The 25,300-nt window shown below is 37.4% G+C and overlaps 1 protein-coding gene across 24 annotated transcripts in view; it reads right to left on the reverse strand.

Moving 5' to 3' along the window:
- The window catches only part of WDR17 (WD repeat domain 17), a 123,342-nt gene extending 110,389 nt beyond the window's left edge, over positions 1-12,953 (reverse strand). For 5 of the 24 annotated variants that reach the window (XM_071214089.1, XM_071214092.1, XM_071214069.1 and 2 more), the window contains exon 1: positions 12,852-12,936. The gene's annotated coding sequence lies outside the window, so the exon portion shown is untranslated. Of the gene's footprint in view, positions 1-12,369 lie in introns of all 24 variants that reach the window. The other 19 variants (XM_071214020.1, XM_058306650.2, XM_058306366.2 and 16 more) reach the window with 14 other exon arrangements.
- Between the last annotated feature and the right edge of the window lie 12,347 nt (positions 12,954-25,300).

Here is a 25,300-nt window from a genome sequence, read left to right on the forward strand (position 1 = left end):
TTCTTGTCAGCGGCACTGGCTATCTAAGTCTTTTTTTGTTGCGTCATCTTGCTGCATCAGTTCTCCTCATGTGTGCGGTGCCACCCGAGGCAGCTGCTGTTTTTTCGCGCTGGGCGGCTCTCCTTACGGGGCGCACTCCTTTGCACGTGAGGCTCCCCTACCTGGAGGACACCCCTGCGTGGCATGGCACTCCTTGTGTGCATCAGCACTGTGTGTGGGCCAGCTCATCATACAGGTCAGGAGGCCCCGGGTTTGAATCTTGGACCTCCCATGTGGTAGGCGGATGCCCTATCCATTGAGCCAAATCCACTTCCCCTTAGACCTAAGGTTGTGCATCTGGCCAGTTCTGGCTAATGAGATATAAATGGAAATCTCTGATGTCATCCTTCCATCATTCTTCTAACTTGGACACTACAGATGAATCCAACCTTTTGAAAAAATTTTCTTCATTTGCTTTCCAGGAAAGTGCTCTCTGTCAGTTCTCCTCTTATTTCAGTGCCTATTCTTTTTTAAAAATTGATTCCACATCATCTCCTGGAACTTTAAACTTTAGATGGCTCCCAGAGAACAGTTCTTGGCTCTTTTTTCCACACTCTTTCCTTTGATGATTCCATCCAGTCTTACAAATTTAAATACTATCTAAATGCTGATTACTTACAAATTTATATCATTAATCGGAATATCTCCGTGATCTCCAAATTCTAATTGCACACTTAACATTCCCATTTGGATATCACATAGGATCTCAAACTTAACTTATTCAAAATAAAACTTCTGATTTTCACTCCAAAATATGCTCATAACTATCTTTTCTAAAAATTCAGTAATGGCTGCCACTCTGACTGTAGTAAATAATTACTGATAACTAGGTATAAAGAGTGACAAGTATTTCCTTGATTTAAATCTATATGGACCTTATCGTAATAGAGACACTCAAAATAGAAGTTATTTGATTAAGGTATTGTGTGTTGGTGTTTTAGTAGAAACTTCTTGTAAACTTTTAAAAGACGTAAGGGACAGAGAATATTTACTTTATGAATAATTCACTATGGGTTTTATTTTTCTAATACGAATATGCTTGTTAATTAGTTTACATTTCATTACTTACATATTAAAGATTCCATGACTAAGATTAAAATATGATAAGAACTGGAAATATTAGTAAAATGTAATTTTTGACTAAAAATTATTACAGTCAGATTTGAACTGAGAACTTTCGTTCCTTCAATTTGCAAGGCTCAAAGTTCTATTTTGCTCATAGATTTGATCCTGCCTACAGTCACCTGTCTTATAAGCACATAGAGGCCTTCTAGGCAAAAAAAAAAAAAGACACCAGCATTCAGCATTTGCAAGAAAGGGTTTCTTACAACCCTCCAACTTTTCACTTAAAGACAATAGTAAACATTTGTTGTTTGCCTCCACTCTATCTGTATTCCCATCTTCTAGCAATAGCTCTACATTTGGGTATGGTGATCCTTTGATTTAGTCCATATCTAGGCGGATATCCAGGCCCTGGAACAGAGCAGGTTATTCAGATTTATGACAATCTGATGGCTCTATGATGGAAACATAGCTTAAATGCGTCTAATTTGAAACCTAGGAAAAAGGCTCTCTCTTCTGTGGACCCAAACAATGGAAGATGTGAAAACAGAGCTAATGCTTGCTGTCAGGAGGAAAGAATCTAGAATTGCTAGGGGCTAGCATGTGGAAACTGAAAATAAAGAGCATGGAAAAGAGGGGCTGAGTCACAAGGATATTAATTGAGAACTGAAAGTAGCTATGAGTGATAACATAAACTCATACAACTCTACCCTTAGACCAGGGGTTCTTAACCTTTTTTGTTCCATGGAGCCATCTGCTGGTCAGGTGAAAACCAAGGACCCCTTACTAAGTCCACACTGTACTGTATATTATTTAATAAATATCTCACACCCACATCAACACATTCCCACAAGAATAATGGGTTTCTGAATTTCAATTCAAGCTCACAGACTCCTTGTTAAAAACCCCCGCTGTAGACATATGAGCCACTGTTACGAGTTGTGTTTTCTGCTACTTACAACTGAAAGAATCATAATCGGCTTTTATAAGATCACAGAGGGAAAAAGTACAGTAATCTCATAGCAGCAATCAAAGCAAGATCTTAGCATCAACCTCTTCATAACCTGGGAGGAATTCCCACTCAATATAAATGCACTATAATTGATTTCATAGGTACTATCTTCAAGGTCATATAAATGTCATAGGTGGACCATCCACTATCTTGCTAGAAATAAAGACTTTTTCCCCAGAAGTATGCATAAATTCACATTATCTTAGCCACACTAGCTGTCTCAAGATTAGAAAAGCAAGATCTATGTCAAAAAGAAAACAACAGAGAGTACTGTCCTATGGCATGGAGCCACAGCACTTTCTCATTCCTGTCATATACCTATTCTCTCATGTTCTTTCCTCACTCCATAACCCTTGACCCTTCCTATATTTACTCAGTGACTATGCCTCTTAGAAAAAAACAATTGAGAAAAAAAATTGCAGTAGGATAGTACTCTGATTTTCTACCCTGGGAAAGCAATTTATCTTTTAGCAATTTATCATAGAAGGAGGCAAGTAGCAATACTGGATTTCTATTTTATTCATGTCATGTATTTTCTCCATCAATTCAATCAGCGTCCAGAGGAGAAAATTCCATCTGAGGACACCCAACAGAGTGCTACTGGACATCTTTTAACAAGCCTTCTAGATAAAGACAATTAGGTTAGGAGAAAGTGTGAAGCCACCATCTGTCCAGTAATGATACAAGAAGGATATTTGACCAGCGTCCTCGAAGACTCAATTTGTAGAGAGCAGCATTCTGCATATTCTGTCTCTTGGTAACTGTGGTAGAGTGAATCCTGTACCTCAACCAAAGTCATGTTCTTAATCTTAATCTGTGTTCCTGTGGGTGTGAACCCATTTGTAAATAGGACCCTTCGAAAACGTATTATCAGTTAAGGTGTGGACTCATTTGTGAATAGGATCTTCAAAGTTCCTATTTCGGTGTGGTCAAAATGAAACAGAGTGGGCCTTAATCTGTATTACTGGAAAACATATTAAAAGGAGCCGGAAGCAGGAAGTCAGTAGAAACCGTAAGAGAAGACACAAGAGGAGAGGAGTCACCATGTGATGGGAAGCAGAACTGCAAGCCAAGCAACCCCCAGATTCTGGCAAGCCAGGCCGGAACACTACAGACTTTGCGGAGAAGTAAGGCATTGCTGAAGCCTTGGTTTCAGACTACCAGCCTCTGAAACCATGAGCCGATAAACTCCTGTTGTTAAATTCCAACCATTGTGTGGTGTTTTCACAGCAGCCTGGCAAACTAAGACAGTTATCCATGGCCTCCTTTCATTCAAGAATGGGATTACAGATAGGACCAGCTATTATAAATAGGCTACAGGATGAGTTAAAAGCAAAGACAGTCAAAATAATTATCATGCAGAAAATAAAACACAACTTCAGAAAACAAATCTACATTAAACAGCAATTAAGGGCAGGAAAAAAGTCATAACAATGATTCAGAGCACAAAGTGAAAAAAAAACAAACTTCCAAATCATTGTGGGAAAATTGGAGAGGTTGTGTTTTTTTGTTTTGTTTTGTTTCTTAACTTAAGGAGAAAATGAAAGATGTGTTCAGGGAAAGAAAACCCAAACTAAGTATTATAAGCATTTCTGGAGAAAACTAAAGTATAGTAAACAATAGAGATGAAAGCAACCATCCAAGATGTAGTCAACAAAACATTTCTTGGGTTGAAAAATACCTGGATTAAGGAGATAAAATATATTCCTGTTTTACAAGCACAATTTGGGTAAAAAAGCTCTATATCTAGATATATTAAGGCAAATTTTGTGAAATCCAAGGGTTAATTTTTTATAGTCTGATGAGCATCTAAGTAGAATTTTTAAATTGTCTACAGAGGAGAAAAAGTCAGAGTGGCATCCTATTTTGCCACTGCACTAAATCCCAGAAGCCAATGATAAAACATGTTGAATGAAGATCTATTATGATTGCATTATTCTATCAATAGCCAAAATATTATTCACGTGAAAAGGAAAAACAAATAGAAAGAAATTCTCATAAATGCAAAGATTTAGAAGGTAATTTACCCATGTTAATCTTTCTGAAAATATTACCTGAAGAAAAATGACAAGCTTTCAAAAACAAAATAGGGAAATCAAGTACAGAAGTTCATATCATTTTAAAAACATATCTGCAAAGAACCTGCAAAGAAACCTGAAATTTTAAGTTATATGGTTATGAAAATGTCAAAAGTAATTATTGAAAGAGAAGATAGATAGTATCAAATGTTAGTTATACAAATCTAAAAAACTAGGATTATTTTCCCAGGCACTGGGATTTAGGAAAAGAAGAGGTAACAAATGTGTGCTAAATTTCTCCTTTTATGAAAGTAATGAGGAAATCCAATTTATTTCTTGATACTTAGGGAGAAATTAGCTCAAGGTCATTTTTGTAGTTTAAAAATAATCATGATGAAACAATATTTTATGTTAATATATTGAATAAACAAACTCAAAAGACAAAAACTTAGGTAAAAATAAATGAACATTTGATATGTGCCATCTTGGAAAAGCCTATATAATTCATTTAAAAGAGTATTTTTGTATTTAAAAATTAATATCTATGCATAAATATACATACACACACAAAACAAAAATTAAAACTAAAAGAATATACATCACAATGTGATGTGTTTAATAACTGACTACTTCTGAGTGGTAGAATTTTGGAGAATTTTTTATTATTCCTTTGACATATGTGTAGTTTCTAAAATGTTAATGACTTCTTAACTCATTCATTTACTTAACAAATATTTACTGAGTACCAACTATGTGCCAGGCAGTGTTGCAGGCACTGAAGCAAAGCACTCAACAAAACAGATGGAACGTACTACAAGAAATAAACAAAATAAGTAGGTGATATTGTATATAACCAAAGAATATGTGATATAGAAAAAATAATCCAGGGAAACAGAATAAGGAGTTCTGAAGCAGAGCTGACGCAGTTTTTTAAAAGGTGCCATGGCAAAGCCTCACTGTGAAGATGATATTGAGCAAAGATTACAAGGAAATGAGAGAGCAAATATAAAGATAACTGGTGGAAAAGCAGGCTAAGCCGAGGATGTAGCAAAAACAAAGGCTCTAAAACTGAAGTGCTCCTGGAAAGTCTGAAAAATAGGAGGAAAAAAAATCAATGTAAGTTTCAAAAAATGCATATTAAGTATGTATTTTTAAAAAAAACAAAACCACTTATTAAAAATCAGTGTCAGAAATTTGAATATTCTATATGCTCAGAGGTGTGAAAAAATATTTTTTGAATTATATAAACACTATGCATTTAGTATAAGACATTCATCAAATGCAAACATTTGGAAGGAATGTTTTTTTAATTAGCCACTGGTCCACTGACTTGAGAGCTTCTTCCTGTTACTAGGAGCCATAATCCCACAGGAGCACTATTCTCACTGTGCTATGTAAAGCTTTGGATTATACAGGATAAATAGGATTTGAAAGATATCTAATCCATGTATCTGGAAGTGTGCTCTCAACTCTTTTGTACGAGAATTAACTGGGAAGCTTGATAAAATGCAGATTTCTGGGTCATACCTCAATGTAAATCAGAATCTGGGAGTGTAGTCTGGAAACCTGAGTCATAAAATGACCCCAGATGATTCTTAAGCACAGTAAAGTTTGAAAACTACTGTCCTAGTTTAACAAACAGTAGAGATAATTTAACAGAAAAACTATAGTTAGCATCTTCTACTAATTGAGATTAATCTCTTAAATTTCCCTTATTCCTGACTTTATTATTTCACATGTTTGGCAGGGCATTTTATCTGAGATTCCTAAAATAGGTCAAATCATGATGCTCTTCAAAGCTTTGATGATAAAATAGGTCACGACAGGTATAGTAGTAAGCTAAATTAAAATCCTGGATTAGGTTGCAAATAGTAAAGAATAATGTCATTATGGAAGCTTCAGTTTGAGCTCACCAAATGACCACTTACACTGATCTGAATTTCAATTTGATCAGGGAAAAAAAAACAGGAATTATATGGAAAACCAAACACCATTTATCGGAAGAAGATCCTGATTCAAAGAGTTGGAAAAGTGAATGCAGTTATCTTCATCATCCATCTACACACCATATTTATTTTTCCTACTTTCCTAGATTTTAACCACTAAAATGAGAATTATATGGATGTGAATTATGGAATTCGATTTTTCTAGCTGCTTGGAGGATTACAAAATTCCTTATACTGCAATTTGGAAAGGACTTGATTTGACCGAAGAGGTAATACACTTTAACATCGGGGCCATTCATATACCCTCAGTGTGACCAAGGCAAAAGACAGGGGAGGGAAATCACACATTTTCACCAACAAAATAAGAAATTAGAAGTAAATATTCCATTGAGAGAGAAAATATGAAAGTAAATAAATCATTACTTTAAAATTCTGTAAGGTTGTTCCTGCGATTGCATGTGGCACAATATGTTTCACCTTATTTTTATAAATGGAATTATTCTTCATTGGTATACGAAGACTTGAGAAGTGACACCACTAATGTTTTTCTGTAAACCTAAGGGCCACCCCCCCTCCTTCTAATTAGTCTTCTGGGTTTTAAATATGGTTCTTCAGTGAATTGATTAAAAAGGAATTAAAGAAAAGAACAGGCTCTGCAACCAGAGGAAAATCACTTGGAAGATTATGCAGCTTTGGAACGACTCACTTAAATTTTCTTCATTGGATGCTATGACAGTATTTTATAGTAAACTAAGTGTGGCCATATGGAAGAATCAAGGCAGTTATGACCTCTGTACTGCAGTAACCTACACTTGGGTATAGAAGTTTGTTGCTATCTGTGACAGTTACTGGGTAAATTAGCATTTACTATGCTACAAAATCTTAGTAAGGACTTAGTCATTTGCTACTTTGTAGCATATCTACTGAAATAAAAATATCCTGTGGAGAAAAAAAGCGACTTTCTATTATGAACTCTATTCAAATAATAGCTTAATTTGGCGTCCTGTTCTGGACAAAGAATGTAAAAAGTCAGAACTGTCTTCTATGAGATAAAAGGTGTGTTTGGGCTTAAAAAAGATAAAGTATATTTAAAAAAAAAAAAGATTAAAAAAATATAATCTCCTGAGTCTGTAAAACTCAGGATTCCCATTTGGAAGAAAAAGTTGCTTAAACTGGCACTATCATGCTTTAAGCAAAGGGTAAAGGGTGCTGTGGCAATTTGATATTATTTATGAATTCCAAAAAGAGATACTGATTAGATTTGTTAAACTGGTCTGTTCCTCTGGGTATGAGCCCCTTTGATTATAGTGATTCAGCTGAGATGTCTTTGATTAAATTATGATAAGATCAGGGCTTTAATTCGACTATATCATTAGAGCGACTCGGAATTGAGTCCCCACCCCTGTAGCACCCTATGTAGACGGACGCTCAATCAAGAACACAGAAGTAGATACACAGAGAAGATACACTGAGGAAGACAGACAGCTCCATAGACACAGCAGAGGCCCCAGGAAGAGAGAGGAGCCGTCCACCTGAGAGTTTACAGCTGACCTTATGAAGAGACCAGAGCAACCGAGCCCTAAGCCAGCCTACAGCTGATCAGTACCCATGGAGCCTTAAGAGGGAAGAGCCTGAAGGGTGAACCCTCACAGACATCGCTCGCCATCTTGCTTCAACACATGGCAACAGACTTTGGGTGAGAAGGTACCTCTTAGGGAACCCTGAGCTGGACTCTTTAGGGCCCTATAACTGTAAGCTTTTACCCCAAAAAATACCTTTATAAAAATCAACAGATTTCTGGTACTTTGCATCAGCACCCACTTGGCTGACAACACAGGTGTTAAAAATTATTTTGGCAAGCAACTGAGAAAAACTAGCAAAGGAAATCAAGTGGACGCTTTGAAGCTTTAAAATGAAAACATGCAGCCTACATAATGTCAATAAACTCAAAAATTTCTTCAATGTATGCATCCAATTACATTAACAGAAGGCTTGAAATGAGCCCTAAAGTTTAATGAATATATTAAGTTATGGTGAGAATGATGTACAGATCAGACAGGTGGCTATCTAGTTAATAGTCCATCTGTCAAAAATTATGTCCTTAGCCATCATAACATTGTCCCTAAAGATGAACTAGTGTATTAAATAATGGAGGTGAAACATTATGTCCAAAAAGCTATTATTATTTCAATGAAAATATTAATGAAATGTATCTAATGTCACATTTTCAAGAATGAGTTCATTCATCTAGTAGTTCAAGGTACTCCCAATCAAATGTTTCCAAAGTAGAATTGTTCTTGGACATTACCAGCTCAGGAGGTGACCAGAACCAATGACTTAATGTACTTGATATGAGTGCTTCTCCCTCTTCCTTGCATAAGAATCACTGGGAGGTTTGGTAAAACACAGATTCCTGGCTCCTTCCCTCAGAGATTCTGATTGGGTAGTGGCAGTGTCTGAGAATGTGCATTTCCAACAAGCTTTCAGGTCATGCTGATGCTCATGGTTTAAGGTAGACTTTGAGGAGCACTGAACTAGATGGCATCTGGTATCAAAATGGGAGAAAGCCTAGAAAATACCCATATCCAAATTTCCAAATTTACCTAGAGTAACCATAATCTAGGCTTCAGAGATAACTTCTGAAAGCATCTTACTTCCAGTATTCTTAACAGTCAATTCTAGTTATGATTACTGTGTATTTATATACCATAAGGGTACAAGGGGATTAAAGAGTTTCTTAGGTAACTGGAGCTCAAAGCACAAAAAACGTTTTAGCAAAAATAAAAATTAGTAAGTAAATCAATAAATTGTAAAGATTGTAGAAGATACTTTCAGACTAATATTTGAAGAGAACTTTCTATCTAATATAACTACATACACATTGATTATGAATATTTTAACAATACAAACGTGATCCAATCTTATTTATTCAAACTTTTGAGATAGTCACTTGAAGAAATTCATTGGTGATATATTTTGTACCTCTTTAGACAGGCAGCACTATGCCGAGTGTTAGAAGCCAGAGGTTTTGAGAGTTTTCCCACTGCCTAATTTCAAGCAACATAACCCTTATATGTTCAGGGCACTCATTTACTAAATAATGGTGACAGAACAACTGGTCTCTAAGGATACCTCTTGCTTAAATGTTGAAATGAGTCATTCAAACCAGTTATCATATTTACTTTAGAAATAAAATGCTGCATAATTATTTCATTAAGAGTCATTCAATGTTTTACCTTAAAGAAGTAAAAAAATTGTCTATTTCTTATTAACCAGCAATTCAATTTTCTGGACTCCACGTAGAGCTACTTATTTTGGAAAATGAAGGTCTTCCTATAGCACATCAAACTTGCAGTACTCTGTGGTAATGAGAATTATTTTCTACTTTCCAATTTGAAAGTAACTTTTATATGACTGTGATATGAAATTGAAATTATATCATTGCAAAGAGGCTTGTCTGGGGTATTCGTGCATGCTCACAACTTAAGTGTTAAGAAATTGGGAGAAAACAAACAATAAATTTAAGCATAATGTAAACTGTCTTACTACTTCTATTGTGAGCTCTCTGAGGACTTGCTCCTGTAAACCAAATCCTGTATGTTATAATATCCTCACTTGAGCATGGGAATTTCTCTCTTATACCTTTTACCAGAATTGTCTAAAACAAAACAATGGCAATCATCCCTATAACAGAAATAATATGGATAATTTCTCTACTATATTAGCTTGCTATAGAAGATTTATATTACTTTCTGTTTCTGTGGTATATATATTTTGAAAAGTAGAATGTAGAATTCTGACATTTTAAGAGATAATTAAACCCACTAAACCATGTCTTATAAGTGAATGTAAATTAATAACAAGGCATCTATAATTATGTAAAAAAAAAGTGCCTGACTCAAGTAACTGATAATATGGCATCTGAACGATGTGCTATCTGTGGCTCCAATTCCAGGTTGCCCTCTGCAGAATCCAGCCTACTAAACATGTTATGAATTCCTCTTTATGGATATTTGTCTAGTCTTTGAAATCAGGCAAAACAATCCGATTCCCGTTTTCTAATGTGACAAACAGTGCTTCACCATGTGAATTTTTTCAATCTTTCCAATCAATCATGATGGGATTCTTTTTTTAAATATAGACAGGCAAGGTCCAAGGTCATTTTATAGTATTTCCCTACCAATTAAGTTGCAAGTCCTCAAATACACAAGGAACCTCAAAAGAAGAAAAAGGTTTTCCCTGAGGCTCTATTTCTCTACAGAGTAGATTCTTTGGAGAGTTCTAAGATTCTAAGATACCCATATCTAATTTATTGTTCACAACTCTCCAAGGAATACTCTCATAAAGAGTGAGAGAAAAATCTCCACATGATTATCACAGAATAAAGCATGATCTTGGACATTGAAAAGTGTCAAGCAACCCTTATTTTAACATATGCTTCTGATACAAAAGAAAAGAAGTCAGAGTCAGTAAGAATTCCTTCTCAATCTCCTAATACGTAGATTTCCATGGGTTAAAATACTCTCAATGAATGAAATCTCTGTTCCTAAAAACACATAGGAAGCTACACGACTTCACTTAATATTTCAATCTGCCAAATGGAACAGGTATACAAAATATAAAGTGAAAATTCAACAATTATAGAAAGTGGAACCATGAACGGCTGAGTAAATTGATAGTAATCTGATAAACTGTTCCCTTTCTTGCATATATCGGATTTCAAAATAAATTCTTGAATATAGAAAGGAATTGTGAACCCTTCAAAATTGTTTAAATTGTATTTCAGTTTTCATTACAGTGTTTAGGCAAATAAAATTAGGCAGTCCAAAGGATTTGCACATATTTTATTGATAGTGACCACCGAATCATTCATGTTGGGCTTCTAAAATCTACCAGGGCAAAACAAACAAACACAAATTAAACTGTTGCTACTCTTATTTAAGGAATTAAAAAACTGCCACTGGTCCCTCTATGCCAGGCTAAAGGCCACAGGACAGAATCTAGAGAAAACAACAGTAGAACACAAGTAGCCCCTCCATTGGGAGCACAGTAATTTAAAAATATTTTGTTTTGCTAAATTAAATTAATTTGTGCCTTAAAAATATATGGCATTATTATTGTAACTAACGGGCAACAAAACTTTTTAGCATATCAACATTTAACCTATTAAAAATAAAAAAATAATTTTAAAACTGGCAAGTAACATCACTTCATATTTTTTTCAGAGATGCCCAAGTTCTTTATGCATTTCTATTAAAATCAATATAAATGACAAAATTCAACTAGTCATTTTAATACAATGTAAATTCGTGGTGCTCACTCAAGCAATATATGATTTTTTTTTCTATATATATATATTCCCTTTAAAACAGGCCATTGGTCTATTCCAATTTAGAATACTTCCCAGGAACTCCTAATGCAATAATTTCAAACTACTATTTTTAACATTAATCTCTAAACAATTCACTTAAGCATGCTTCTCAAAATTTTGTTATACTGGCAAGTTTTCAGAATCACTAAATTACTATATTTAATTTTAGATCATAAAACAGAAAAGGTTTTATCAGACCACTTGTTGCAAACCTCCGCCCTCAAAGAGATAAGGTAAAACTATGACCATGGTCTTGCACGTGTAGGCCAGTAAAACAGAATCTCAAAAGGATGAAAGGTGTTGCTTTTTCTGCAGGGGATGTAAGAAAGCACCACAAACCGAGCATTAGCTCCCCTCAAACAGGACAGGGACAAGACAAATCATGTATGTCCAAGCACACAGAATATTCCTGGGCCCAAGTTTAAAAATCCTTATCACACATGTTCATTTATTTTCTGGTTACTGCTGCCCAGGAATGCTGAGTGCTAAACATGGCATTTATAATCTCATATCTTTGGCTTTCGTAGACTCGGTTTTGTACCTTTATTATAATAAATGTGTGTCTTTGCTTTTTGGGTAGTTTTCCCAGAAGGGTACTTTTTAATTGCTCTGACAATGAAGGCTTAAAAAATGGAATCTCCGTATTCAGAAACTTTTTAAAATATTGTAAGATAATCATTTTAAGGGAAGATAAATTACAAAAACAAGAGTGACCGAATTTTTAATACATGATCAAAGCTTTCAGCAAATTTAATTCAAATCTACTGATTTTTATTCATATAGTAAAACGTCAGCTTAATTTTTTTTTTGTTTAATAATTGCATTGTCTAAGTTTTGAAGAAAAATTTTGTTTAATAATTGCATTGTCTAAATTTTGGAGAAAAAATTTTTCATGATTTATTTAACACATAATAAACCTACCTTGCAACCCAAAGCACTTTATTTGCGGTAAACATCTCCCTTGTACTTAAAGCTCTCTTGTATAATCCGAAAATAAATGCCTAGTTCAAGGGGGAAATCTTTACAGAAGTGCCTAACGGGCACAGTGATGAGAAGTACAATCTAGATTCCCAACATACACTTGCTTAATTACCTCTAAAAAAGAAAATAAAGACAACCTCTCCCGTAAGGGTCGTAGTTTACAACCCGGGGGTAGTTCAGATCATACCCGTCGGCTGCTTGCTTTCCCTGGTAATAATCCGCTGGGTGGGTCTAAGGAAACTCTGGGGATTTAACCGGTTAGGCACCCCCGAGTGCAAACCCTGCAGGAAGCGCCAAACGCCAGTCTGCGGTCGCCCGAGCGGCCGGAGCGCGCTCTTGGACGAGGCCACGGCGGCTCGGAGACCCCCCCGACGCGGGCCCCTGACCAGGGACCGCGCCGGGCGGCGCCGCGGGCCCCTTACCTGCACCGGGAGGCGGCGGCGGCGGCGGACAGCCCGAGGTGCTGAAGCGCGCGCCGCGGCTGCGCGAGCCCGGCCCGGGCGCCCACCGCCCCGCCCCGCCCCGCCCCGCCCGCGCCAGCGCCCGCGCCCGGGGGCGGGGCGGCTCGGCCGGGAATTCCGAGGGGCGGGGAGACGCGCACCTCTAAACCAGGCGGCCAGGACCGGGGGAGGGGGCGGGGATCTCCGCTCTGCTCGCCCCGCCCCGGAGGCCCGCGTGACAGCCAGACTGGCCGCTGATTGGAGCTCCTGAGAGGAGGAAGGCGGAAGAGGGGGAAGAGCCTAGGAGACCGGGCGGCCCGACCGGTGGTTGCCTAGCAACGGGGGGGGCTGGGCTGACGTTGTTGTTCCCAGGCTCTCGAGCGTAGCGTCAGGCGGGTTGGCAGGGAGACTGGGAGAGGAGAAAACGCCAGGGTTCATCACCTGACACTTTCCCCAGTCCCGCTACCAGACCTTGTAGGGACATGGGTCAAATATGCAATAAAGAAATCATCTTCAGGAATTGGAAGGGGGCGGGGAGAGAGTTGAGCCCGCGGCCGCATTCACCTGGAGCCTTAGCGTGGAACCGGAGTGCAGGCTGCTGAGTGTCGCTGGCCCTTCCTCACTCCCTGATTGGGCTGAAGCAGCTCTGCGGAGGGCCTCTATAGATGAGAGGGTCTCTATTAGCCGAGCTGTAGGTTTTTAGGAAATATACCTACCTTCACAGTGAGCACAACGGACATTTTCCTGTGGAATCTGGTTGAAAAGAAATACTTGTGATTCTCATTCATTTTTTCTTCATATCTCTGAAATATCTTCTCTACCTATGGCCTTTAACAACACACGATCAGGGGTTCTTAATCTTTTTTGTTCCACAGATCCCTTTGCCAGTCAGGAGAAAACCAAGGATACCTTACTAAGTGGACACTATCCTGTGTATTATTTAATAAATATGTCATACCTGCACCAACACGACCTACGGTAATAACGTTTTTATAAAATTTGGATTCAAGCTCACGAACCTCTGGTTAAGAACCCCTCTAGGAGAGAAAATAAACCCTCGTATACACTGAATAATGTGAATTCAGTAACGTTTATAAACTCGTATGCTTGATTCTGAAGAGTCAATAATTTAATGGTCTACCCCAGCCAGGGAAATTCCCTAGACAGAATTTCTGACTTCTGTGGCAGATGTTTCTCCTCTTTTTTTCCAAAGTATTCCCTGCAGAGACTGTTTCGTACCAAGGCAGGTAACATGATGTAAAGTTTAACTGGCTCTCCAAGTAGATAATAAACTTGTTAAAAGATAGGATCAATTCTTTGAACTCTGTTCCTTACATTAAAAACAAAAAATGCCTGATGAGTGTTTGGTGGATGGATAAGTAAGTGAAGAAATTATTACATAATCTACCAGAGAAAATAGAGGAAAGCAACTAAATATAACTAAATACATTAAATTCTAAAATGGGATTGTGTAAAAATGCTATGATTACAAATGGGGGAGGATATTCAGGGAAGCCTTCAAAGGAAGGATTTGAACAGGGACTTAATAAAGCAATAGGATTTCACCTGATAGAAAAAGAGGAAAGGACATATCATGCAGTAGGAATAGCCAGGCCAAAAGCACAAAGCAGGGAAAGTGCATGGTTAGTTTAACTAATTTGCCTTCTCTGGAGAAGGTGGGGTGGGTATCTAAAGATTATGAGAGTAGAAAGACATTGACAAAAGATTAAACTGGAAAAATTAGAAGAGACCTGATTGAGGAAGACATTGAAAACCACATTTTAGGTTAGAATTTAACCTCTAAGTCAAGGGAACCATGGAAGTATGTCACAGTAGGACTTTGTCTTGAGGAAAGATACTTCTGGAAATGTTGGAGATATGTAAGGGTGAGGAGAGATGACAAGAAGCATTTCTGTGAAAATACACTATCATTTTTGTTTGTGACAATGTTTGCCATGTGTTGTGCATGAAGTGAAACTGTCAAAGACATAATTTCTGGTTATATTCATTGGTTGGACAGAAAAGTCTTGTATTATGTCTTGTTTGGTTATAATTGCTTCACCTCTCCAGTTAGAATAATAAAACTGAATGAGGCATTAGAAATTATCTACTTAGGCATTCACAGTTTGAAGATGAAGATATTGAGGCCTGAAAAGTTATAGGCTTTCCCCACATTTGTGCAGCTATATTGTAGCAGAACTGAGATCACAATCCAGATTCCCAGGTCACTACTCTTCTACCTTTACCATGATTTGGTGGATTACTTTTGAACAGGAGATTTAAACAATCATGACTGTAGCTAGATCTAGAACTCAGAGGGAAAAAAAAATAACCTAATTTCTAAGGGAAAGACCTCTTTATTCTGATTTTTGTTCTTTTATCGAACAAATACTTAATATGATGCTCTCATCTCACAACAAAGAAAATTGTCAGTCACTCAGACTGAGTTTCAGGGCCATCATTGTTCTTAACATTTAGAGTACATAGAGTTCTTCATGATTAAATTTAAAAGCAATTAGGGGAGACAAATAACATTTTCAAGGCTAGGCAAGTTCAGCAAAATCAATGGCGTCAAAAATGTGCTCACTGCAATTTAATGTGGCAAAATGCCTTGTTAGTGGATATTCTAAATAGGAAAACAACAGGAAAAACTTAAATTGTAGGAAGATTTAGCCAAATGTACTTTAGTTTTACATAGCTGAAAAGCCCTCTCACACTTACACAATTTAAGAATAAGAAAACTGAAAAAATGTGATAAATAATAAACTGATCAAAGTGATGTGCAATAAAGGTATAGAAAATTAATACCTAAAATTTACTATATGTAGAAACTTGATGAAAATAACTAAAATATCTATTTCTACAATATTGTTTATTAGAATGTATATATTAAGTATGTTTAAAAATTAACAATTCTGTTGTCATGAAATATATTAAATCTTAACTATTCTTTGGTATTTCATGAGGGACCACAGGGGCTTAAAAATAATCAATTTTGCAGAATATTTGTGGTTTTTACCTCTAAAACAAAGTTGATTGAATTCTTAGAGGTTTTTTCCCCCATTATCTCTTTATTTTTTTTTTAAATGTTGCATTAAAAAAACATAAGAGTTGACCATATACCCCCAACCGCCCTCACCCCACTCCTCCCACATCAACAACCCCCCATCACCATGGTACACTCATTGCACTTGGGGAACACACCTCAGAGTACCACTGCACCACATGGATAACAGTCCACATTGTGATTTACAGTCTCCCCCAGTCCACCCAGTGGGTTATGGCAAGATATATAATGTCCAGCATCTGTCCCTGCAACATCATTCAGGACAACTCCAAGTCCTGAAAATGCCCCCACATCACACCTCTTCTTCCCTCTCCCTGCCCTCAGCAACTACTGTGTCCACTTTCTCCACATCAGTGCTACAATTTCTTCCATTACTAGTCACAAAATCTTCATAGTAGAATATCAATATGTCCACTCTAATCCACATTTTATTCCTCCATCATGTGGACCCTGGGATGGTGATGTCCACTCCACCTCTATATCGAGAGGGGGTTTAGATTTCACATGGATGATGGATGCAATTCTCCTGCTTGCAATTGTAGGCATTCTTGCTTCCTTGGTGTGCTAGTTGACCATCTTCACCTCCCTGTTAACTGGCCTGGGTAAGTCCAATGAACCAGAGGGTAGAGTTGCAAGTATGCTGAGGCTCAGGGCCCAGCTGCCACATGGACAGTCCAGAAATTCAAGTATCCTGAGTATATACCAACCCTAGCACCAACCACAGGTTCAGTAAGAGTGACAGAAGAGGCATGTGTACAAAGGTCACATCTGAATCCAACTCCATCACACTCAAGAACACAAATTCCAAAGTAGGGGCAACTGACATGGCACTGAATTCTGGAGCATTTGCCATGACCATAGAACCTGTGGGTCTCTGTAACCCTCAGGAGAACTAGTACCTAGAGTTCTATCTAACTTGGCTGTCTCTGGGGTCCTGCTGAGGCGTGTGTAAGTGTGACCCCTCTGATGACCTCCCGACTCCTTTTGGAAGACTCTTAGCCATATAAACCCATTTGTCTTTGCCATTTTCCCCTTTTATTCAAGGTCAAAAAGCAGTTTTTAACACATAATCCTACATGTAGGCTGAGATATTCTGCTGGTCTGAGTTGACCCTTTTATTCAAGGTCTTTTACTAGTTACATTACCAGCTGGTGCTTGGTAATAATCCCTTGGCAGCAGGGAGGCTCATCCCTGGGAGTCATGTCCCACTTTGGGGAGGGGAGGGGGAGGTAATGCATTTATATGCTGAGTTTGGCTTAAAAAGTGGCCATATTTGAGCTACATGCAGGCTCTCAGGAGGTAACTCTTAGGCACCAACTCTTAGGCCTAGTTCACATTTCAGGCACACAGGCTCATAAACATCAGTATCAAGAGCTCATTGTTTGTCGGTCTTTGCCATTGCACTTGGGGGATTGTTCCACTGGGGAATATGACAGAGCTCACCTGGCTAGGAACTCAGCACTCCCTCAGTTGTCTTTTGCAACTGTAACTACTATGAAAATACCCAACATATATCCAAACATTTTTATGTACCCTACATACATGCTCTGGAGAACTTCCTCTTAACCATGTGCACCCCCATCATAACACCCCACACCAGTGTTACTCTCCTGCCATAGTTGAACCTCTCTGTGTCCAAAACTTCTTCAAAAGTGAAGCCTAATGTATTGCCAAAATTCAATTAATAGGCAAATGAAATATACTGATGGATTTAGACATTAGAACTGCATAGTAATTTAGAAAAACTAAAATAGAATAAAAATAAAAATATTCTACAGATTTGTTTTTGGTATTTTGTATTTCATCACTGCAATAAGTGTTGTCCTGTATGCATAGTGGCAAGGCAATTTCTTTCATTTCTTCCTCAGTGTTTACATCCTTTTTTTAAATAATTTTTAGTTTTGTCTTACAAAAGTTTTAGATCACAATAATTCACATATACAATATAGGGGACTCCCATATATCCAACCACAAACCCTTTTCCACCTTCCCCAGCTGTGATATTTTTACATGTTCATGTTATATTTGCTGCAGCTATTGTACAGATATTGAAAATAGCTTTTAAACATGGTTCCATTTTGGTTTACATTATGGTTTATATTTTAGACTGTACAATTTTCTAAATTTTTAGTTACCTTATGTTTTACATTATGGTTCACATTTTAGCCTATAGACTTCTTTACATTTTTTGGTGTAATTTAACATGTCCTGTATCCATCACTGCACGATCCTGTGGAACACTTCCATTGCCCCCCAGTTACCCTGGTTCCATCTATTCTATACCTCTCTCCCCCTCCCCTCAGGGCCCACTATGACAATCAATCTTCATTACTTGAAGGACCAGATTCATAGATACTAGCAACAATGCCTAGGGTTTTACATACTAGACTGTCCTAACCCATTGGGAGCCACCAGTTCTCTCAAGAGACACAATTCCCTCTGTTTGAGAACATCAGTCCTCCTCAGGATATGGGTACACCTTCATACTCATTGTATGGGTCTCCACCCAATGATATAATACATTATGACAAAATGAGCACTCACACACTCCCTAGAAGTCTGCCCCTGTGCCAGATGACCCCCCCCCCATTAAGCATCTTAAACAGGTAATCCTTCCTTATTATATTTTCTAAAGAGTTTTCTCAACATTATAGTTTCAACCACATACCTGACAATCTCCCATGTTCAAATGTTCATCCCCAGCCCCTTCCCCAAATTCTTGGGCCATCTGACCCATCTCCCAACTCTAGCCCCCCTCAAGCATGCAAAGCCCCCCCCCAAAGGTATCCCTATGCCCCCATCTTATCCCTTCTCTGTAAAAATATTTACCTCCAGCTTATCATAGATTTCACCCACGTAAGCGTCACTTTACAACCTTCCTCTCCCCCCCAAACTTCCTTTAAGTCTATCATCCAGTCTCTAGCTCTCTGAGACAGTTTGGTTTACTTATTTCATATCAGAGAGGTCATGTAGTATTTCTCCTTTAATGCCTGGCATGCTTCACTCAACATATGGTCCTCAAGATTCATCCATGTTATCCCAGGTGTTTGTACTGTCTTTTCACTTTCTTGACAAATTCCTTTGAGGTGCAAAAGGCTATATTTAATAAACTTTAAACTTTTCCCCTATTCGTGTCAAGTCTTTTCTTGAGAGGTAACATGTTATAGAGTTGTATCATACTTTTTTCTTTTGCACTGGATTATACTCTCATTTTACCCAAATGGAACTGATCTAACAGACAAATATATTTAAATTAAATATATTTAAATTTGCATTTTTCCCAATAAATTAAAAACATTCATATGTATGTGTAGATATAGTCTATATTCATTGATATAGAGACTCATATAAATCTCTCATCACTCATCATTATTTATTAATAAATAAATAATTTATTAATCTATTCATGGGCATTTAAATTATATAAAATTTTCCCATGCAAAATACAATGAACCTCTTTGTAAGTGCATTTGTGTATGAGTCCCTCAGACTAAGAAGTGGAATTGCTCGGTCACAGTACTTGTACATTTTCAGGTATGGTAAGTGTTACTAAACTGTTCTCCCTTTAAATACTACAGTCAGCAGTGTATGAATGTTTATCCTGCTCTATACGTTCCCATCATATGTTCATAGTTTTTCTAGCCTAATGGATGTAAAATGGCACCATCTTATGATTTATATTTGAATTTTCTCAACTTGTTGAAATGGAACATCTTTTTACATTTATAAATTGATCATTTTCCTTTATTATTTTCTTTATTTAACTATTCCTTATTGATTTTTAATTTTTTATATATCAAGGATGATAACATTTGTTCAATATGTCCATTCCATTATCTCTCCAAATCTCCAGTAGTGAAAATTTCTCAACATTATTCCTTTGAATATTTTGTGGCCCTCTGTTGGAGCCAATAACTCTACCCATATAATTAACATGTTTTCTATTCATATTTTCAGTCTCTTCATCCTTCTTTGTTAAATGTTCTCAGTACTATATTCCAATTTATGAATTTTCTCTTGACGTGGTTTCAAGTGGTAAGCCTGGCTCCTGACCCAGCCTAATATGAGACACTTAGATTCCATTTTAAAGCAGGAGTCAACTCCCACCTTCTGCTAGCTGCTCCAGATCTAGAATCCCTCCAGACACATGGGTCCAGGCTCAATTCATCATATTTAATCCACAAATACATTGATATAATTTTTGAGTAAGGCTAATAGCTAGAACTTTCACATCCTCAAAATCATTATGTCCCAATCCCCAGCCACCCACTCTCCACAATTAATTTTGACTTACAGTTGGGGGAAAGTATGAATATTCCTATAAAAATTTTACATACAAATTCAGAGGATTCACACTCTGAAATGCCATCAAAGGTCCACAGACCAGAGGTTAGAAATCCCTTCTCTATTAGTTCCATATTTCTGTAACACATTTCTTTTTGCAAAACTGGAGATATGCCTTGTCTTTCACAGTATATCCATTTCACCATATATCCATTTTCACAAACTGAGTTTTTAACTTAAAGCCTCCTTTGTTCTCTTAATTTACTCACCTTGGTTTCTTAATGCTTATTAATCTTTTCCCAATTTTGATTTATTTTATGTATAGGAATAAAGAATGTGGGGTATTCACTTAGTATTGTACTGGAGCCAGACTGTACTGGCTTGAAAGAGCCATTTGTCAATTTTTAAGAACTTTTTGACCCTCTTGTTAAATACAGCCATTATTAAAATTAAAGTTAAAATTATATAAACTAACAATTAAGTAAATTATTTTAAAAAGGAAGTAATAAATACTCAAAATCCATCCCTTCCTAATTATGTCTTAGTATTTTACTCTTATCTCTACTCTATAGCTATTGTAACTATATTGTGAAAATACATACATATTTCTTCCCAACTCATTGTTTAGTGATGTCACATTGGTAGCTTGAAATTAGATATAGAGGTTGTACTTAATCCTAGGAAATCAGCAGATGCTATGAATCAAGGCTTTGTTGACTATCTAGACCTGCTCTGTCAAGTACAGTAGCTGCTAGCAAAATGAGACTGTTAAAATTTTAATTAATTAAAATTAAATAGAATTTAAAAATTCAGCTCCCCAGTCAGAATAGCCACACTTCAAGCGCTCAATAGCCACATGTGGCTAAGTGGCTATCATATTGAACAGTGCAGATGAAGAACATTTCCATTATTGCACAAAGCTCTATTGGCAAGTGCTGGTTTATTTCAGGGATCATCAGATTTTCCCTATAAAGATCTAGAGAGTAAATTTTCTAGGCTTTGAGAACCATACAGTCTCTGTTGTAACTTTTCAATCCTCATTTTGTAGCTAAAAACAGCATAAACAGAACATAAATGAATGGGTAGAGCTGTGCCAACAAAAAACTTCATTTACAAAAACAGGCAACAAGCTGAATTTGACCTGTAGCCTATAGTTTGCCCATCCCTGTTATAGATTTAAGAAAATGATGATGAAATAATAATACAAAGTGAATGTAAAGTGTGCCATGTCTATATCTGTTACACTATGAATAGCACAAAAATTGAGAAAGTTTTCATCTAATGTTAAAATCTATTGTCCGATTAAGCAAAGAATTTGCTCAAGTCAGTGATAAACAACTTCCCCATGGGAAACTCTCAGCCAGTGATTGAGTTCTGCAGGACTAGTTAGACTCATTGCTGAGAGATAAAGAAGCAGACATTGTAGTACTGTGGGTGCTGAAGCAGCTAGAATCTACAAGGGTTAGTAATGGACAGGAAGGAGTTGATTGGTTTGGGAATTTGCAGGGGATTCCCTGCAAGTCTTTAGTAAAAAGACTTGTGCAAATGAAAATTAAGATTCCATAATGCATAATAGGGAGTGGCTGCCACAGTAAGCTAAACAGAGACACCAGAGGTTCACACTTGCCAAGTCAGAATATATAGGAATTTCTGAACAAGATCAGCTATATCCTAGGACTAATGACAGATCTAAAATAAACCTGACTTAGCAAAAACTAAAACAAGCCTGATAGGATCAATAGGATCCACAGGTAATTTAGCTACCAGAAAACAAATATTGTCAATTTTTAAAGGAAGGCAATCTCTGGACTTCCTATAGAATATCATTTACAATATCCAAATTACAATACAAAAAAAAATGACAGGAGCATGTGACCCACAATCAAGAAAAAGGAAACAATAGAAACTGATACAAAAATAACACACATGTTATGTTAATATAGAAGGCTTTAAAATAGCTAATATTACTTTGTTCAAAGACGTACAGGAAAAGAAGAACATAATGAGTGAACAGATTAGAATTTAAGCAAAGATGTTGAAACTATGAAAAAGAACTGAGAAGAAAACAAACTGAAAAGAAAAAGTCACCGGATGGGCACAATAGCGACTTAGAGACTAAAAAAAAATTCAATAGGCTTGATGACAAATTATTAGAAATTACCAAAGCAGAAAAACAGAAACATTGAAAACTTATATCAACATAACTTCAATGACCTGTGGGTTAATATTAAGCAGTCTAGCATAAGAATGATTGGCAAATTCAATTAATAGGAAAATGAAATAGTAATGATAGGTTTAAATACTAGAAATTGAATACATAATAATTTAGAAATTGAATACATAATAATACTAGAAATTGAATACATAATAATTTAGAAAAACTAAAATAAAGTAAAAATAAATTGGGGAATCAAAAAATGAAAAATATCATAAGTTTTTTTTTTACATTTTGCCTTTCATCACTGTAATAGGTATTGCCCTGTATGTACAGTGGCAAGGCAATCTCTTCCATTTCTTCCTCAAGGTCTACAACCTTTTTTTTTTTTAGTTATTATTTTGTCTTCAGAAAAGTATTAGGTCACAGTAAAGTCACATATACAATATAGGGGACTCCCATATACCCAACATCCTCCCCTTTTCCCCTTTCTCCAGCAATGATTTTCTACATGGGGATGTTACATTTGCTGCAACTGATGTACAGATATTGAAACATAGCTACTAACCATGGTTCCATTATGGTTTACATTTTAGACTGTACACTTTTATAAAGTTTTGGTTACATTATGGTTTACATTATATTTTACATTTTAGACTATACACCTTTATAAATTTTGGTGACATTTAACATGGCCTGTATCTATTATTGCAAGATCATGCAGAACACTTCTACTGTCCCCCAATTACTCCTTCTTCCAACTATTGTATTTCTCTCTCAACCTACCCTCAGGGCCCACAGTTACAACCAAGCTTCACTTCTTGAAGGAAAAGATTCATAGATACTTGCAACAATGCTGAGGGCTTGACACACTAGTCTGTCTCCCCTCATTGGGAACCACGCATGCTCTTGAGAGACATCCATCCCTCTGTTTGAGAACATCAGGCCTCTTCAGGATGGGGACATAACACCTTCCAGCTCATTATATGGGTCTCCACCCACTGGTATAACACACTATGACAAGATGAGCACTCACACACTCCTTAGAAGCCTGCCCCAGGTTAACCCTGTGCCAGATGCCCCCAGTCAAGTACCTTAACCAGTAATCCTTACTTATTATTATTTTTCTAAAGAGTTTTCTCAACATTATAGTTTCAACCATGTACCTGACAATCTCCTGTGTTCACCTGCTCCCCCCAACCCTCCCCCTAATTCTATGGACCATCCGACACATCCTCCCAACCCAGGCACTCCTCAACCCTGAAAAACCCAACCCAATAGTATCCCTTTGGATCACAGAGGGGTTCAACTATGGTAGGGGAGGAGCACTGACATGGGGTGTCATTGATGGGGGATGCATGGGTGGGAGAGAGTTCTCCAGGGCATGCATATTGGGTATATAGATAAGTACAGATGTTCGTTGGGTATTGACATAGAATAGAGGATCACACAACAACTGAGGGAGTGCTGAGTTCCCATTCCAAGAAACTCTGTTGCACTCCCCAATGGAGCAGCAACAATGCCCCAAGTACAAGGACAAAGACCAGAGAAGAAGGAAGGTCCAATGATGGGCCCTTGATACTGATGACTATGCTTATGAGTCTGTGTGCTTGAAATTTCAACTAGGCTAGGGCTGCAGGGTACCTAAGAGAACCTCCAGGTTGCTCAAATGTGCCCACTCTCAAGGCCAGACTCAGCATGTCAATGGATTACCTTCCCCCCAGCATTGGACATGACTCCCAGGGATGAGCTTTGCTGGCACCAAGGGATTGCTTCCAAGCACCAGCTGGTGATGCAACTAGTAAAAGACCTTGAATAAAAGGGGGAAATGGTAAAGACAAATTAATTTATATGACTAAGAGACTTCAAAAATGAGTTGAGAGGTCATCAGAGGGGTCACGCTTATGCACATCTCAGCAGGATCTCAGGGATAGCCAAAGTAGAAACAACCCCAGGTAGTGGTATTCCTGAGGCTACAGAGATACCAAGGTCCTAAGGTCATGACTGATGGCTCTGGAGTTCGGTGCCTTGCCAGTGGGCCCTACTTTGGAATTTGTTTTCCTGAGTATGATGGAGTTGGACTCAGATGTGACCTGTCTATGCATGCCTCTTCTGACACTTTTACTGATACCTGTGGTTGGCACTGGGTTTGGTGTATGCCCAGGGGACTTGAATCTCTGGACTGGCCATGTGCCAGCTGGGCCCTGACCCTCAGTAGAGTTGCAACACCTACTCTCTGGTTCATTGGATTTACCCAGATCAGCTAACAGGGAGGTGATTGTCAACCACCACACCAGGGAACCAAGATAGTCTACATCTGCAAGCAGAAGAATTCCTCCATCAGCCAAGTGGAATCTAAGTCCCTTCTAGATTTAGAGTGGAGTGGACATCACCATCCCAGGGTCCTCATGATGGAGGAATAAAATATGGATTAGAGTGGACTTACTGGTATTCTACTACAGAATTATTGTGGCTCTGGCAATGGAAGAAATTATATTATTGATGTGGAGACAGTGGCCACTGGAGTTGCTAAAGGCAAAGAGAGGGAAAAAGAGTGTGATATGGGGGCATTTTCAGGACTTGGAGTTGTCCTGAATGATAAAGCAGGGACAGATGCAGTACATTATAAATCTTGCCATAATCCACTGAATGGAAGGGGAGAGTGTAAACTGAAGCATAAATTATAGTCCATGCTGGGTAGCAATGCTCCAAAATGTACTCATCAAATGCAATGAATGTACCACACTAAAGAAAGAAGTTGTTGATGTGGGAGGAGTGGTGGGTATGTGGAATGGGATATATGGGCACCTCTTATATTTTTATTGTAACATTTTGTGTGATTTATGTATCTTTTTTAAAAAAGATAATAAAAAACATAACTACTAAAGCTAAAACAAAAACAAAAGAAAAGTTGGAATTACAGAA

Source organism: Dasypus novemcinctus, chromosome 1 (genome assembly GCF_030445035.2).
Source record: "Dasypus novemcinctus isolate mDasNov1 chromosome 1, mDasNov1.1.hap2, whole genome shotgun sequence".
NCBI classification, from domain to species: Eukaryota; Metazoa; Chordata; class Mammalia; order Cingulata; family Dasypodidae; genus Dasypus; species Dasypus novemcinctus.